The sequence below is a fragment of the Equus quagga genome, chromosome 10 (genome assembly GCF_021613505.1).
Source record: "Equus quagga isolate Etosha38 chromosome 10, UCLA_HA_Equagga_1.0, whole genome shotgun sequence".
In the NCBI taxonomy this organism is placed as follows: domain Eukaryota; kingdom Metazoa; phylum Chordata; class Mammalia; order Perissodactyla; family Equidae; genus Equus; species Equus quagga.
The window spans coordinates 120,582,217-120,601,717 of record NC_060276.1 but is presented as its reverse complement, the minus strand read 5'-3'; positions in this window follow the sequence as shown (position 1 = coordinate 120,601,717).

Here is a 19,501-nt window from a genome sequence, read left to right as displayed (position 1 = left end):
AGTGGGAATGAGAGTCATCTGCCTTTGGACCTCAGGTAACTGAAACCGCGGATAGCGAAACCGCGCATAAGGGGTACTACGTATGCTGCTGCTTAGGCTACTCTTTTTTCGGTACCTCTTACCCTCCCTCTCACACCTTCTTTCCCTCCTGCCCTCAGCAGCGTCCCCCACCGCGGAGGGAGTCCTGTTGCTTTTTTATTAGCTTCAGTCTGTCCACGGACTTGCTTGTTGAGTAGGTCCGGCAGCTTGCTGTGAGCTTGACGTGTCGTTCCACCTTCACCCCGTTAACCTGTGTCCCTCTTGGGTGTCGGCATTCGCAGCACAGTTGCCTTGTGGTCAAGATTTGGACGTACCTAGATCAATTAGACAAAATTCAGCCAAGTACCCTCTTACCTACAAACCACACTGCCTTAGCATAAGAATTTTTATACCATGATTCATGAAATCCTAGAGAACCGTGATCCCATAGAAATTGTCACCAAGCTATCAGGTGCCTATGAGCAAGTTATTTTGCCTGGAGGGTTGCTCCCTAGCTGTCAATGGATTCTCAGAGCAGTGCCTACCTGACTCCCAAACAATCAAACCTCACCATCTTAAGACACAACAGACTAAGGGGAAGGATTACAGAACAAGACAAGGAGGCGAGGGTGCTTTCGCCTGCGGGTAGGTATAAAGCACAATCCTAAAGAGAGCATGGATTTAATGGCTGGAAAAATTTACACATAGACTTGGTTGTATTTCAAGTGGTATTTCTTTAATATGGTTAAACTCGTCCTGTTCTGTATTGTTTATGTTCGTGTTAACTAATATTAAAGGATTTGAGGAGATAGGAAATAAAATACTATATGTGCATTATATATATTCATATATATTTGTAATTTATAGATATAATTTATTTATCTTAAATTATGATATGATCATAGCCTCAGCAATTTGCAATTGTAACATGGTTCTAAAAATATGAAGCACACATATGTGTGTATACATAAATACATACATATAATATACATAAATACATTTTTTATTCCTAAATGCAAAAGTATAAATATTGTATCTTATAACCTTGCATGTAACAACAAACATATTTAAATTAACTAACAAATTATGATGTAATTTAAACAATTATGATATATATATGTATTGTATATATACACAATTAGGTCTTTGCATGTAACAATAGCAAACATTTTAAGTTAACTAAGTTAAATTATGATGTAATTTAAGTAATTGTGACACATACATATATATTATGTGTATATACCCACACATGTATATGCACATACTGGTCCCTTTGCATGTAACAGTAACAAATGTGATTATGTGTCTTCTACTATGTGCCAGGCACGGAAAAAGGCTCCTGAAATATAGCTGTGTAAAAAGCAGATTCATTCATTCACATTTGCCTAAATGGCTGTAATGCAATTTCGTTTTGTTTTCATGATGAAGAATATTTTGAAGGACATTTAAAAAAGTAAACAAACTATTTTATAGAAATGTTTGATTTCCCATATTGTGTAAATCCAGTATTTTCATTTTGCATCACAATTATAGAAATATCACAGTAACTTCAGTTTGTGTCAGTTTCGTACATTTTAATCAGGCTGGGAGCCGGATCTGGTATTGAATCTTGGTTTCATTTCTAAATGGCTGTGAAACTTTGGGAAAGCCACTTCTTCCTTCAATTCACTTCTAGTCCTTCATCTGAAAAATGAAAATAAAAACACAGATATCATGGAGCTACAGACAAATTAAACATATAATGTACAAAAAAACCCCTGAGATTAAATTACGTTCAGCAAGAGCTCTGTTGATGGTAACTGTTAGTGTTGAGATGCTTGTGTTTGTGAAGAGCTATCTGGAAATCAAAGAAAGGACAACTAACACTTTGGAGCGGGCTTGGGTGGGGGCAAAGTATACTCAGGAGTTACAGATTGCTGGAGCCCTGACCATGTGCCTGGATCCTGACTCCACATCTCAAATTTTTTCATAAATACGGCAACCCAATGGGATAACGCTGAAGTCTTTTAAAGGCAAAGGGAATGTGTGTTAATGAGATTGAAACCAAAATTATGAATAATTAGCCCAGGCACTCAAAAACAAACAAAAATACCAAAGGAAAACATTCATGCCCTTCTACACACAAATGCAGCATAGCATGAACCCTCCAAGTTTTCTTGGGCAGTGGGAATGGGTGTCCTCAGATGCATGGAAGTAGCAATCAATGGGCCAAAGTGATCGATTTCAGTGGGAATATGACTTTACCAGAAATGTGGGTGTTTGAGTTGGCCTTGAAGAGCAAGTTGGATTTCAGTACATAGACATGCGGGGGCCATTTCTAGTAAATAAAAGGCCGTAAACACAGGACTCCCAAACTCTAGGCTTCTTGACATAGCGGTATGTGAGTGAAAATTGTATAATCTGAAGATTGAGTTTGAGCAGACGGTGTGAATCATGTTTAGATGTAGTTAAAAATAATTGAGAGGAGATTTTGTCCAGAAATGAAAGGCCTCAAGGAGCAGGTTTAAACATTTGGAGTTTTACTCTGTAGGCAACATAAGCAACAAGTACATGTTTCTGCAAAGGTGGCAGACACAATTACAATACATCTCACTTAGGGAGCCTGAGTTCCCTAAGCAGAGTGAAGAGGACGTGCTAACTCCCCGCATCAGAGAATCAGAAGAATGCATTTATATAGAGTGAATTGGGGACATCTGCTGAGATACTCCAAACCGGAGAGCGATGATTAAATTTTTCATTTGCAACCCGAAATGGAATTTTCAAACTCATTAGAGAAACTTAAATAACATGAGAAACGATAAAAAAATGATGACTGTTCAGCAGAATCTGAATTATGCATCTACTGTTATCTCGAAGATAAAAACTAACTGTGAAAATGACAACCCATTCTATTGTGAATTTTATTAAGCTAAATAGAGAAGTTCAATTTATGTGGTAAGAAATGATAAAACTCATTCCCTCTTTTATTCACTTAACAAATATTTATGAAGAGTCTTCAATATGTCATGAGAAATCGAAAAGTTCTTACGCTTTCGTCCCCCAAGAGAATAGAAATTCTGTGGAAAAGATAAAACAGCCAATAAACAATAAGCTTGATGTAGAGCATCCATTATATACAAGCTTCTATACATGTTCATTGGCAAGAGAAAGGACACTTGTTCTGGTGGGTGGAAGCAGTGCAAAGAAGGAATAAGCGTTTTTTAGTTTAGATAATAAGAGCAGATGAGGTTGTCGGGGCTTCTAGGGAGACTGGAGGAGAATGGGGTCCATCACTGCTGATAAGGAGAGCAAGGAAGACTGAGAGATGACAGATGGGTTTGGCCACAAGGAGATCATTGGAGAAATCATCAAAAATGCTCAGTGGAGTCATGAGGACTATAGTCTGGTAGGAATGGACTTGACAGAGAATGAAGGAAAGGAAACAAGATAGTGAATATGGAGGAATTTTTCAACAACTTATGGAGGAATTTTTCTGAGATGGGTTGCAGAGAAAGGTGGTGAATATGATCTAAAATTGTTTTAAAACTATTTTAAAGTGAGAGATATTGTTTGTATATCTTCTGGTGGGAATAATCAAGAATGTAGCTGAATGTTTGGGGCCACTACTTTGGGGCTGAAAATGTTCAGCCACTTGCCAACTGTGTGAGCTTCAGCGAGTTATTTTACCTCTAGAGTCCACTGTGTCCTTGTTGACAAAGTAAGAATAATGACGTCCATGTTGGAGGGTCTTTGAGAAGATCAGAGAAAATAGAGGAAGCATCACACACAGAGCCAAGCACAGATGTGTCTTCAAAATGAGAGCAGTGATGGAGCAAGAGGAGGAAGAAGATGAGAAAGAGGAGGAGATGGTTAAAGGAAAGAAAAATAAAGCTCCAGAGGAGGAGGAAGAGGTGAAGAAGAGGAGAAGGAGATGGAGAGGCCCCACCAGGTAGGGAAGAAGGAGGATGTAGAAGATGAGAAAGGAGAGGAGGACACAGGGAAGGAAAGGGGAAGAAAGAAAGTGGGAGGAAGAGGAAGAGGTAATATAGAAGGAGTTGGAGGACCAGAAGGAGGAGGAGAGTAATAAGAGGAGAAATGAGGAGCAGAAGGAAGGAGAAGGAGAGAGAAGTGAGGAACCAACAAGAGAGGGGGAAGCGGAGGAGGAGACAGGCAAGAAAGAAGAAGAAAACATCAGGAATGGGATTTGCTTGTTATTTGGAAATTTTCGTTTAGATTAAATTGAGGAGGGAAAGGTAAAAACATTAGTTAGGGTGTTGTTAAAATAGTATAACACTAAAGATAAAAATATATGATGATTATGAGGTTCATTGCATGAGAAAAAAAAAGGGATTTCATTTTTCCTTTGAGAAAATTACTGAGAACATATTCAATGCCAGGAAAATGCTAAAATCCAAGGGAACAATAGGACACAACTTCTTTTTTTTCTCCCCAAAGCCCCAGTACATAGTTGTGTATCCTAGCTGCAAGTCATTCTAGTTCTTCTATGTGGGATGCTGCCACAGCATGGCTTGGTGAGTGGTGCATAGGTCCACGCCCAGGATCTGAACCCTCGAACCCCTGGTCAAAGCAGAGCACTAACTTAACCAATTGGCCATGGGGCCGGACCCAGAACACAACTTTTGTAAGGAAAATGTTGTCTGGAAAAAGAGGCAATGAGGACAGTATGGAAGATAGGCTGGCCAAAATCGGTTCAAAGGATTCGACCTAGGCTGTAAAAATGATGAAGCCATCAAAACAAGAGAGAAGTTGGCAGGAGGAGTTGGAATTGGGGGCAGGATGATTAATTTGTTTTGAGGCTTGTTGGAATTTAGGTGCTGGCAGGGCAGCTGGTTGGAAACATCCAGGAGACTCTGGACATGTGAATCTGGGGTGCAAGAGAGAGGCCAAGTTGCAAATATCTGATTATGGAATAATGTGCTCAGAGGTGATAATTAAAGCTTGGGAGGTTGTCTTCATTTGTGGTAAGAGAAACCAAACACAAACAGGCTTTACCAGAAGAGGCCATTTATCACCTAAGCCAGCTGTGGAGTTCACTGGGTGAAGGTGGCTCCAGGCAGGGCTGAATCCATGAGTCAGTGACTAAACCTGGTCTCTTCTCTCTTCTCACATCTCTTGCCTCTCTTCTCTATTCTCTCTCCTCCTCCCCCTTCTCCTCCACCACCTCCATCTCCTTCACCTTCTACTTTAACTCTGGAGAGAACATAATCAAAGTTATCTCAAGCTTGGGAAATTTGAGATCTTGTGAGATGGTAAAATGAGGAGACCATGAAGTCAACTGATTTTATAGAATGAGAGTTTAGAAAAGAGTTCCTTTGGCATGATAAATTAGAAATCCACTAATATAAAGATGGGATTTAAAAATGAGACTATAGTTGCCTAGAGGGAGAGAAGGAGAGTTCCAAACTAAGCCAATAGAGCCCCTCAATATTTAGAGTTGAGTGTAGAAAGAGGAGCAAAGGAAAGAATATAAAGATGAGCCCTACATGGGATAAGAAAGTGAGTTCCTGGTCATGGAAGGAAGCCATGGGAGGACAAAGAGAGGATGGCCAGCTGGGTGGGATGCATCTAGGAGAGACAAGTCTTACAGGTTTGGTCCACAAATACCTTTGGAGACCAAGTAAAGGGGACCCTCAATTTTTGAGGTGGCGGCACGAGCTAGACTTCTTCTTGAATGGTGTCTGAGGAGGTAAAAGCCATGCAGCAGATGACGCTCTCAAGAAATCAGGCCATGAGTAAGAACTGGGGAGGTGGCTGGGAAAGGATGAGGGTCCGGGGAGGGGTTCCTTCTGTTTTAACTTCTTGGCCAATGCGTCTCCAATATGTCTAGCATATTATGTCTCCTTAATATATATAGAATGAATGAATGAATGAGAAAAAAGTTAGGGACCAAGTTTCAAGATTCCCACTCAGTTTTCTATCACTGCTACAGCAAATTACCACATATTTGCAGCTCTAACTAACAGTCATTTATCATCTCACAGTTGCTGTGGGTCGGAGGGCTGGGCACAGCATGGTCAGCTGGATCCTGTGCTTAGAGTCCCGCAGGTTAAAAAGCACGGTGTCAGAAGAGCTGTGTTCCTTCATGGAGGCTCTGGGAAAGCACAGCTTCCCAGTTCAGTCAAGTTATCAGCTGAATTCAGTGTTATACGGTTGCACAACTGAGCTCCATGTTTCCGGGCTGGCTGTCAGCTAGACGTTTGTCTTTGCTGCTGGAGATTGCCCACATCCCTTCCTTATGCTTTCCGTGTGACTCTCTACAGCAATGGCAGGCCAAGTCATTCTGATGCTTTGGGTTGCTCTGACTTTAGTTTCTGCCATATCTCTCTACCCTCTAACCCAAAGATAGTTCTCTGCTTTTAAGAACTCACGGGATCAGATTGGACATGCACCAGTAATCCAGGACACTCTCCTTATGTCTTAAGATCCCTAACCTTAAGTAAATCTGCAAATTCCCTTTGCTGTGTAATGTAGCTTATTCACATATTGCTGAGATTAGAGCATGGACATCTTTGGAGTCATTCTGCCTGATACAGCCATGGAAGGGTCAGTTTGACCATCAGCATCATAACGCATGTATTGTCCGTAGTAGAATTCAGTTCATCTGACTGCCCGTAGACTGTTCAGGCTGGTTTTCAGACGGCAGCACTTGGAGGATGGAGAGAGAGAGTGTAGCTGAAGCCAAAATGTCTGTGCTGAGGGAAAGTCAAGTTTGTCTAGATGGTGTTTGTGCTCTTTGAGGTACCATTACTAGGGAACATTTGTTTCTTCTTCATGTCCATATATGCTAAAGTCTATTTATTTTTAAAGGAGAATATATATATTCTCTTTAAAATGTATGTGTGTAAATACATATACACATATATAGTACATATATACACACATAACATTTGGTGGGATTGCCATAGCAAAGTACCACAGACCAGGTGGCTTCAACAATATTTATGGTCTCCCAATCCTGGAGGCCGGACTTCTGAGATCCAGGTGTGGGCAGGGCCGGTTCCTCCTGAGGCCTCTCTCCTTGGCGTGTAAACGGCCATCTTCTCCCTGTGTCCTTGCACAATCGTCCCTCTGTGCATGTCTGTGTCCTAATCTCCATCCTTATAAGAGCAGCAGTCCTATTGAAGTAGGGTCCATGCTAATGACCTCATTTTACCTTAATCACCTCTTTAAAGACCCTGTCTCCAAATACAGTCGCATTCTGAGGCCCTGGGGGTTAGGATTTCAACATATGAATTTTGGGGGGGAACACAGTTAAACTCAACCCTTAACATCCTTACTTCAGTTAAGGAGCAATCACGGAAAACTTGTAGAGATCTTTTATAGGCAAATATAGCCAGCTTTGATCAACTCAAGTGTGTTTTCCACATTTGGTACTTGGCAACCAGGTACCCAATGAAACAGCTAAAATATCCTATTTCTCAATATTTTATATAACAAATGTTAGCCCTTTTTGTGGTTGACTTGTTATTTTTATATTTCTTAAGCATATTAGGCACTGTGTCAGCGGGTGAGTCATGAGACTAGGTGTAAGTCTCGAAACATTGCAACCATATTCATCAAAATAATTAGAGCAATAACTGGGTAAGATTTTTCTGGGCTTCCTTTTCATAGCCCTACTGTTTTAAACAGGATTCCAAAGAGTCATTGCGGATGGTGAAGTCAGCCAGACTGCCTTGAAAAAAAACCCAACCAATTATACCCCCATCGAGGTGTTTGGGTTCTCTGAGTTATAGTTCACTCACACATAATGTGGTAAAATTAACACCTCCTGGGTAGAGAACAGATAAAGAAGGTTTTTAGAGGCATAGTAGGTATTAAACAATGGTGTACATTAGTACAACATATACATGCAAAACAATTTGTTAAGTAAAACTCAGTCTTATCCTTAAGACCAACTCTTAAGACTATAAATTTGAAAGCCAAATTCCTCCTTAGTTTGTCTTTTACAGATGTTCAGACGCTTAAGAGAATATCAGACAGCCACACGCGCAGTTAAACTACCGAAAGCAATGCCACTAATTCTTCTAGGATATAAGATGATATCTTAACTGCTTTCTTCACCCAAGATTACTCACTTCTCGGCTGTGGCCATAGTCAACCTTCTTTATATAATAAAACTTCACTGCCTGAAAGTCTTACATTTTCTTAAGGCAGTCGGTTCCCTTGACATGTCTTTTTAACAGATGATCATGATCAGAGCCCATGTAATTCTGTCACTGTTTTCAAAGAAGCAAGTTTATCTAATAACTTCTTATTAAATTTTTAGTTTTCACAGTAGCACATTTGAAGGATATTCAAGGTAAACCACCTCACATCAGAATTCCACCGCTGGCTACCCTCACCCTTCCTAATGAAAATTTATTTCAGGCTAATCACGAGGTCTGTTCTTTGTTATATTGTTGAGGATTTCTGCACATGAGCTTTTGTGATATGCTAAGTTGATAACCAATAGCTTATGCTTGCCTAACTTACTTTCCATCTAGAAATGAATGGTAAATAGATAAAGCCGTAAAGAAGAAAAATCGGATTTTAAATCATGTTTGTTTCCTCTAAAAAAAAAAAAGAACTAACCGAGGATTTAGAGTTGGAACTAAGCCAGACATGTGTGAACTATATTAAAGATGGAGACCGTAATGCCACTATCTAACTGGACATCTCTTTGCCATCTTGCTCTGTCTCTACTCGGTACGTTTAGATTTACAGAATTATCACATACGAGGGCACTCAATCCTTTGCAGTGATTGGGAATTCAAATTCCTTTAGGGCCACAGGTCATAATAAGGAGACGTGGGTGATGTAGGATACTGATGAACCTGTGTTGGGCTTAAAGTACCTATGGCTTAAACATTTTTGAAAATCTGCTTTGCAGGCCAAACAAAATATACTTGTGAACTCAGACAGCCTATTTGTCTCCTCTGGCCCCAGGTCCAACGTCTACTTAAATCATCCCCCCCTTGTGTCTCAGTTGCACGTTCCCAGGATGCTAATGGTAGAACACTAGACACCTGGAGAAAGGGCCTCCTGTGACTGAGGGATTAGCTGTTGTTCGTACAAACTGTCACAAAGGTGGAAGATGATGTCCTATGGCACAACCAAGGGAGCAGGAGTGGGGCAGCATATGAGGTGACATGTAAATGTCATGCCTCATCCATTGCCTGCAGTCCATTCTCCTCTCACCACCCTCCACTCTCCCTTGGGACTTCCTGGAACAGTGATTGGCAATTCCATCCCTCAGGCATGTAGGGTTCTCTCTGTTCCTCTGTTGAATAGCTGTGTTGGCTTCTCACTCAGTGAGAACATTCTCTGTCTCATTTCATCGTATGTTGCCAACATTCCCAATTTCCTTTATATGAAAAAACAAAACAAACAACACCACCGATGAATCTCTGTTTTTCAGAGAGAGGACATTTTGAACACACTGACTCAAATTTACTTCTTGAAATAGAAGTGTGGGGAGATTTCTTTTTTCACTGGTTGTGGTCTTGCCACATTAGGAGAAACATTACCCACCCTCTTTGCAACATGGCACAGGATACATGCAAAGACCTTGTGCAGGACCAGCAAAAATTGCTTTTCTCATAAGGGGCACAACTGGACGCAGCCACTTTTGAAAATGTGTGCATAAGGGATATATACTCGAGCCTGCAACTCTGGGTAGTGACCCTAAGTATCTACTGATGTTATTTCTGAAGGCAAGTTTTAGTGCTGACTGAATGCTCCATGGTTTATTCTGACTTGTTTCCCTCACAACAACAAGAAGCTTATAGGGGTGTGCTTTTGTTCACTGTTTTTGTTGCAGGTGTGCTTCTGCCAATGCTTTATTTTTTCCTTCCATGGTCAAGAATCTCGGCCTGACAGGGACTTCTTTCCAGCCATTCCCGTCTGCACCATATCGTGTAGACCTTCCTAGCATCTTATGGATTTGGATGTTATTCTTTTCTTGCCCCAAGATGTTGATAAAGATGGCCCCCATATGAAATTATTACATCTGTATTTATAATTTACATCTGTAATTATACAGATTACATCTGTAAGGATTTGGAAGACGGTGGGATTAAATGAAGACTAAATGATTTTAAAGAAGGTGAACACTTCCTGTAAAAGAAAAAGCACTGCTTATTGAGTGCACACATGTGCCTCAGTAAGTATCGTTAGTTTCGGAAAATTTTTATGCTAATGGATAGATTGCAAATTGTGATCCCTTGAACAAAATGGCGCCATAGCAACATGCCATTATTTGGCACCATCTTTTTTTTTTAAAAGATACTTTCCTTTGGCTTAGGTAGCAGTTTTTACTATCTCTTTTTTTTTTTGAGATAACATTGATTTATAACATTATATAAATTTCAAGTGCCCATCATTATATTTTGCCTTCTGTATAGATTACATTGTGTTCACCACCAAAAGACTAGTTGTCATCCATCACTGTTCACATCCGCCCCTTACCCCTTTCACCACCCTCCCCCCCGTATTGTTTCTAAACAATATTTCCCTGTGATCCAATAAACCATAGTTTCTGACACATTCTTCACACAGAATCGTGAATTTGTGGGCATTGACAAATGAAATTCTGTCTTAGTGCTGATCTACTTTGGGTCAAAATGATTTATTTCTCTGTAGCGACGTACAAAGGCTGTGCCAAGGTAGGATACAGTGCAGGGAGATGAGCAGTTTGCCTTTAAGAAGTTACTACGGAATTCATAGATGCATTCAATTATAGAGCTCAAACTGACCTTCAGGTCAGGGTACTCTCATGCCCTCATTTTAGAAGTAAGAAAAAAAATAGGCTCAAAGGGACTATTAGTAGTTATTAATATTTTGGGGGATCACAGAGCCTTTGAGCTGATTAAAATGATGAGCCTCTCTCTAGAACAATGCACATGTGCATCAAACATTGCACACTCTCTTTGGGTTGTCAGGGTCTTGCTACAGAATTTTGTCACTGGACCTTAAGAGCCCTGAGGTTGGATGATTTGTCCAAGGTCACTCAGATGAGTTTCATAAGTCACTACTGAAAAAGATGCTTTGGCTGGAATTGAAACTACATATTTCAGGAATAGAGAACCATCTCTTATGCCTTTGTAACCAATGTTCCCTTTAAAACAGAACTTTTAAGCTCTGCCTCAAAATATTGAAATGCTTACCTCAACAACTTGTCCATTTTCAAATGACAATATAAAATTTATAATTGTTGTTCAGTTAGGACTCTGGCTAAGTCCTAACTGCTTTCTTTAGGTGTTTTATTTTCTTCATACTATTACATTCCTATTGTCAATGAGAATGGAAAAATAAATAAACACTATTTTGTCCATAAGAGGGTCCCCATCTACTGAGAACAGCAGTATGCATTAGCTGAATATATAAAACCCTTGGTGTTCCAAGAGACCCTGAGTTACATCCACTTCCCAGATCTGAATGCCCTCGACAGTCTTAATATGCTGACTGATATCTTCACACTCTTCAGAGCTGAAAACAAAGGTTTTGTTAATGGATGCCATTTGTTAATTCATGCCAATACATGAATGCATCTGTCTTGTAATGATAACATTTTACATTATTACAACCAAAGGTGCACACAACTGTCACAATTCAAAAATTGTGCCAGCCAAGTAATCCCCCTCAGATCCTTGGGGTCAATTTTTTTTTTTTTTGCATCATTCCTGCCCAAGATCCTAATCTCCATCATTTTGAAACAAATGCCCAATTTTGGGCAAAACTCACTGTCTGCCCTGACCTCTAGCTCCTACCCTTGACAGGGTTTGGAGTCTCTTCCTGTCCATAGATGTTATTCATCACGGCTTATATTTTTAAAAATCGAATTTAAGTCTAGACCAGCAAAAGAGCTACCCTCAATTTGGGCAAGATTCTATTGTATTCTTAGTGTATTTGGTCTTATATAATGAGCATCATACAATATGTGAAAACTTTAATGTTCTAAACATTATTTTAATACTAAATAATCCTTTGCAAAGTTAAAAAGAACGTGGAATACACTCTTCATTTCCACGGAATCTGTTTCAAATTTTTGTTGAACAAGTAGTTCATATTGAACAGTGGTTTTAAAAATGTAATATTGGGTGTTGGATAAAGCAGTTTCACTGAAATTATAAAAATCCCCCAGCAGAAAATAATTATGTCCACTTAAGCTTAAACCATTAATGCTTTGTTCCTTTATGATTTGTCCAAAAAAAAAAAAAGCCATAGAAAGAACTGAGGATATTTATTCTGTACATGAGCAAACACAAAAATCAAATATTAAGATTCCAGGGTTATGTTGACTAAAGAGTTAAGTTTATAGTAGGATTTCTGAGACCAAAGTCATCATACAATGAAAATATGCTGTGCTCACAAAGGTTTTCCACATGGTAAGGCGTTTATTGCTCTGTTATCAGCATCAATAAGGAGCATACGGTGGTAAAATAGAAGACTATGACTTAGGAGAGCCAGTTCAATAACTTTGGGAAGAAGAAAACCGTAAAACTAAATATGCTGGAGTGTTTCAAATCCCAGCCAAACTATTACCTCTGGAGAGAGCCCTGCAAGACCCAAACCTGGCTTCATCAACTGAGTCATTTTCAGAGGCGTTGAGTCAGAAACCACGAGTGGAAACGCAAGTACGTTTTGATAAACAGTTTAGTAAAATCTATGAACTCTCCTGAGGATGACATGTGTGAGAAAACAAGACTGTGAGAAGAATTTGACTCTCAGAAGTTTTCATTTCCAACGTGAAAGAAATAAGTGGAAACAAAACAAATGGGTTCTTTTTAAGTACAGCTTGTGTATTGTGAGTTTAATTGCGTGGAGTTGCCTTTAAGTTACGTTGGCACATCAGAAAATAGTTTGGATATCTGAAAATGTTCTGGTCACCATGAAACTGAAGTGAGTGTCTTTTTGGAAAGATTTAATTCAGATAAACAGATGAACAAACCAGCAAAATTGACCTCACATTTAAGGTTTTCATTTTGAAAATGGAGCTTGGCATCTCAAATGGTATGAACATGTGGGCTTCTGCATGGGGCGTTGTCTTCTTATTTGCCTAGAATGAGCTCTGTCCACCGGTTTTTTGAACAATATTTTCAACGGCTCAGCCAAGAGTTTGTCTAAGAATTCTGTCACCCAGGGTAATCTCTGCACCATTTTCGTCAGTTACACAGGGACCATTCTTCAAACCCTATTCTGTTCCTTTCTTGCTTTCTCCCAGTGACAGCTTAGTCATTGTGCCTCAAGGAATGTTTGCCTGATGCCCTCATTCTGGTCGACCTGCCGTCCTTGCAGCCGCCTTAAGAAATCAAATACACCAAATCCCTCAAAGGTTCCAGACCAAGTGTGCAGAAGTTCCATAAAGTGTTACATCTGATGCTTTATCATCCTCCAAGTAAAATTGATTCCCTTTATACTAAAATTTAAGAGGATTTTTAAAATATTTTTTAAACTCAATTATAATCTATTTAGTTATGAGTATACCATGTTATCTTCTCTTATTGTAAATTGAAAGTGTTTAGTATTTTATACTTCCTGTGGAAGGCTCCATAATTTTTTTACAAGCTTGTTTGGGAAACTTGCAATAATTAATACTATTTCTTTGCAGAAGCAAATACTTTATTTTTTCCAAACAAATGACTCAGAGTTGAACCCTGTGGGCACTGCATATAAACATTCACAAACTTTGAACCCTCCAAAGCTCATGAAGGATGCGCCAGCAAAACAGGGCCCGATCGTGAGCTGTTGTAGGTTACACACGACACCCTCACAGCTGTAGTCATATCTCAGAATTACCCTGCCTCAGATAATATTTCTCCCTTAAAGTGTGCATTATTTTAAGCTTCAATTAAAACTACTAAGAAAATGTTTTAGGATCTATTTTATACCCACCAGCATTCATTTTCTTTTCAATATTGATTAACTCCCTGCTGTAGGAAGCTTTTAACAAGCTTAAAATATTATGTTACGACAGATTTTGATGACAACCTCAGGCACCATATTTTAAAAAGTTTTTGTCGTATTTTATGAATTAGTCCTTCGGTTGTTCAGAAATCAAATGAGTCCATTTGGGTATATGCAAAATTACAGAATTAAAGCTCTTCCACAAATAATTACATGCTAAAATACAGTGACTAAATTAAAGATGATTATCTAAACACAAATTAACGAATTTTTAAATGAAACATCCTGTCATTTTAAAAAGCTGTCATTATCTAATTCTAATTAATTTTCCACGAGATTAAAAATAGCTCATTTGTCCTATCCACAATTATTTGGATCTCTTTCTATAATATCACACAGCCTTAAAAAACTAATCAAAATACATGAGCATTGCCGGCAAAGGTTTGAGATAACCATGACTCCTTGCAGTATATTTTCATAGAGCATGCGCCCTACTAGCTTATTTATTTTTGTGTTCACAATGTTAAATTAAAGATGCTGTTCAGTGCTTGCCAAGGTCTGGAACTGATGGAAAGAATACCGCTCAACACACATAGACATCTGGACACATTTCTCCCCATTGCCTACTATGGTATTCTGCTTGTACAGATGCTCATGGCTGTCTAGTAAACAGACATTCCTTGTTTTCTTTTAGTCTTTAGAAGGCTGATCTTGTACTGTTGCCCTGGAAAGCTCAGCCTCTCCCCAGCCCAGGGCACAAGAATCATTAGTGTTGGCCAGGCAAGAGACTCTTATTTTTATTGGGTTGTGAATAATTTAGGAAAAGCCATGAGACCTATTTCTGATCAAAAGCACAGGAGAAAGTCTGAAGGCAACAGTGTCTTAGAAGAATTTGGCTTTTTGAGCTGAAAAAGGTAATGTCTTTTTTGTGGTCACCCCACAGACCTGGGATGGATCTCCAACCCAAATTTGGTTTGGTTGTTAGGGCTTGGTGCTGGGGTAAACTTCCTGCTGGCACCAAAGGAGGGGGCACTGGGCTTTTTCTTATTACTTTTCCCTGATGTATAGCAGAAGGAGATAAGGGAGGGGGTGGAAGATTAAAAGTTGTCAGGAGTCTAACATCCAACTAATGAAGTCCAACTTTTTGTTACAGCCTTGACCGCAAATGTTTGAGACTTTGCTGATGGTACCTCTGATAGACATCTTGTGAACGGAACCCCAAGACCTAAACATGCCGAAGGGAGCTGAGAGGTGAGGTAAAGAGTCCCTGATGATGTCTCAGAGGAGCTGCACCAAACAGGGTACAATGTACCTCTGAGCATCTTGTTAAATGAGATCAATAAGTGCCCCAACACTTACGTTAGCAGGAGTCGGGTCATCTTTACTTCCAGCAAATCCCATTCTAGACTTTTCACCACTCTTTCACCTTGGATTCTTCCATGCTTCCTTGATCGGCATAAAGAGTGGTCACCATCAATGCGATGCACACACAAATGGGGCTGGCGCTGTCTCTCTCCCTCATCTCTACTGCTTGGAGGACACTCCCGATGACTCACAGGAAAGAAGCACGATTACAATGTACCTGTGAAGACGCCCTCTCCAATGTCTTCATTTCCTTCTGTTCTCTCGTGCTCACAGCAGCCTGACTCTCGTCCTTTGAGCACTGTGTTACTCCCCAAAGCTCATTTAGCAACATGCGTTACAAAAGGAAGGCAAATTCCAAAAGGAAGAGAATTGTGAAAGTTAGAAAAAGTCCATCAAAATATCTGGAGGTGAAATAGCTCTGCCACTGCTTGTTGTGCAGCCCAGAACAAGTGACAGTCAATGAATAAACACGGCTGGGACCCCACACATAAATAGGACCACGCAAGCTGTATGTGCAGCTTTATCTCAATATTCGATTGTATATCTGTGATTTTGATTAAAATGTCAGGAATTAGTAATTACATACCATTTTTCAAGGTATAAGTATTATTTTGCAAGATGCATTATGCACATTCATCATTAAGGTCACAACAGTTAACAATGGCAATGAACGATAAAAATAAAAGTCCCAATTTGTTCTCATTGATGTTAGAGATGAGTCGTGGCTGGTGTAAATTTGTTGGCTAGGGAGCTGTGGTAGAAATGTTCCAAACATGAAGAACAACAATCCTTCAAATGTTGGCGGTCTCACATTCAGTTCTACACTATAGGATGTGGGTTTGGGCACGCGTGCACTCTGAAAACATGCCAGTCATTAGTGATTATGCCATGTGCAAGCACGTCTTGCCCTCTGTGTTATTTATATCTTGCACCTGTATAGACGGAACATGAGGCCATACGGGAAATGGAGTATTTACTGATTTGAAGGGTGGCTCCTCCATCAACACACAGTTGGACACCTGGTTTTCTAAGGCAGTTTTTCCAGATGCTGTCCCTTTGCTCCTGGCAATTTAGATTCTGACCTGTCTTCGGATTTCATCTTTAGCTGACCATGAGTATTGCACACTCTTGGAAGCGCTGGCACAGGCAGCGGGCAGTGGTAAACGTGACAGAAAGCAAGTCACAGCTTGAAGTAACGGACTTTCAGCAGAGATGGGGAGGAGACAGGAGGAAGGGGAACGGGGAACGTGCTGATGGCTTGCCTCTCAGAAGTCCAGCAGAGTCACTACAGTTCCCTGTGGTGAATGTGGGGGCAGTGAGACCCCACTCCGTGTCCTAGAAGACCTGAACTCTGATAGTACACCGTGATCGTTGAAATGACTTTGTGCACTGTGACTTTTTGACTGTGAAGAAAGAAAAAAAACGCCTGCAATTTTGGGAGTTTTCTTTCTTACTCATTAATTTGATTCAGACGCTATGTTTGCCGTAAACTTTATTCAATAAAATAAATCCATGTAGCTGAGAGGTTGTATAATGTTATGAGGAAACAGAATATTTCTCGGGTGGCCTGTGATGATTAAATGTGAATTTTTTTGTGATAAGCTGCCTGAAGGTTTACTCTACCTGCGGGAATCCTATAGCAAAGTGCCTGAGAACATCCTGCTCTCATCTAAAGAGAAATGGAAAGGCTTACCCATTCCACCTCAGCGGCAACCTGTCACTAGTCTCCTTTCTTCACTTGCAAATGCTGCTCTTGTTTCCTCCTTGATTATTTATATGACACATCTGTGAGGTGGAGCTGAAGATAGGGAGAAAACTCTGAGTTTTCTGTCTGACCTTTTCTCCATTTCTTTTGTCTCTTGATTACACAGCCATGGTAATAGTTCTGATCCAGATTGGGCAAATAGTAAATGAGGCATAGAATAAATACATGTCTTATTTGGGAATGCATGAATGAGTGAATGGAATTAGCCAACATAGACTAGAATATTCCAGTTCTCTGGCCAGCACTCCCCAAAATCCATAGGAGGGAGCCTTGCTTCAATTACAATTTTATCCTTTGTCTTAGTCATCTTTAAGGCTAAATTCATTTCTTGTGAAATAAATAAAGGATGAGGCCAACTTCGTAAAAATGATTGAGAATTATAAAAATGCTATGAAACACTTCTAAATACAAGAAAGGAGAAATTATATCTTTTTTGGAAGAGAAACTTTATTTTTCTTTCAGAATTTTTATGCACTTTATTTTCCTTTCAAAACTATTTTTAAGATGTTTCAGATTAACTATGAAAATATTACAAAGACTTTCCATAAACTCAGCTCTTAGTTACGTCTATTAGCATCCTGTTTCAACATGGTGCTTTTGCCATAACGAACGCCTTGATGTTGATACATTATTAGTAACTAAAGCTCATAGTTTCTTCAGATGTCCTTAGTTCTTACTTAATGTCCTTTTTTCTGTTCTAAAGTCTGATCAAGGATCCCACCTTACTTTTATTCTTCTTGTCTCCTGAGGCTCCTCTTGGCTGTGACAGTTGGGAGTCTAAGGACTTTCTTTGTTTTGGACGTTCTTATCCACACTGAAGAAGCAGGCAGTCACGCAGGACATCCTTCAGGGCCGAGTATTCACATATACTATTTGAAATTCTTCTGTATGTGAGATTTGTCTCCTCTCTTATTTATTTCTTTATCTGTCTATCTATCTCTTTTATTGTAAACTTTATCGAGGTATAATTGACATACAAGAAAATTGCACCCATTTAATGTAGATATCTTGACGAGTTTGGACCTATGCATGTACTCATGATACCATCACTATAATCAAGATACTAAACCTATCATCTCCAAAAATTTTATTGTGTTCTTTTGTGTGTGTGTGTGTGTGTGTTTTGTAGCAAGAACACTTAACATGAGATCTATCCTCTTGATGTATTTTAAAGTGCAGGAAAACTGTATATCTTGATTTGAGCAGACATCTGTGATATTGATCCTGTTCATTCAATATTATTTGCTCAGCTCTCACAGCTCATGACACAATGAGCTGTTAGATGAAGAACACTTGTCATGTGATATCTTAGTCTGTATAGGCAGCTATAACAAAGAACCCCAGAATGCGTGGCTTATAAACAAGCGTTTATTTCTCTCACTTCTGGAGGCTGGAAGTCTGAGATTAGGGTACCAGCATGGTCGGGTGGGGGCCCTCTCTTGGGTTGCAGACTTCTCCCTGTGTCATCACGTGGTGGAAGGGGTGAGGGTCTCTATGGAGTCCGTTTTATAAGAAGTGCTCCATTCATGATGGCACCACCCTCATGACCTAATCACCTCCAGAAGGCCCACCTCCTAATAATATCACTTTGGGGGTTAGGATTTTAACCTATGAATTTTTGAGGGGGACACAAACATTCAGGCCAAAGCAGGCGATAACCCCAGTCATGGTGTATTACTATACAACAATAAATATAAGAACCAAGTGAACAGACATTAGTGCTTGATTTCAGGGCTTCCTCTCCCTTTGAACACATCCATAATGGAAACCAAGTCATAGTCAAGATTATTGGGAAAGAATGTGGTAAAAGGAAGTCAAAAGAATAGGTTGATCCCTACGTCTTGGTCACCAAGCTGATCCATCTGTCTTTCATGGTGCCCATGAAGACTGCTAGGCAGTCCTGATCTTGGAATTGGTGCCTTCTCACTGAGAATCTGCTCTCCCAAACTCCACATGTCCTTAGGGAAGCTTATATGGAGCCCACGTTCAGTGTGAAGTCCTGTACTATGGGCACATCATATTGACTCTGGCATCTAATACTGGTCCTGGCAAACACCTGATGCAATATAAGTGTTTGATGAATGAAGGAAGGAATGAGTCAGGTAGAGTAATTCAATTCAGCTGGAGAGTGGGCAGGCAGGGAGCGGACTCGTGGTGTCTTTCAGGTCGTGCTAACAGGCTTGCATCTTATCCTAAACAATGGCGGCAAATGAAAGGTTTTAAAAGGGACTTTTTATTGATAGAAAAGTTGTATTTTAGCAACATTGCTTTGGAACTACAATCAAGCATAGCTTAACGATGGGGATATGTTCTGAGAAATACATCGTTAGGTGATTTTGTCGTTGTGCGAACATCATAGAATGCACTCACGCAAACCCAGATTGTATAGGCTACTACTCACCTAGGCTGTATGGTACTAACCTTATGGGACCACTGTTGAATATGCAGCCTGTCATTGCCTGAAATGAC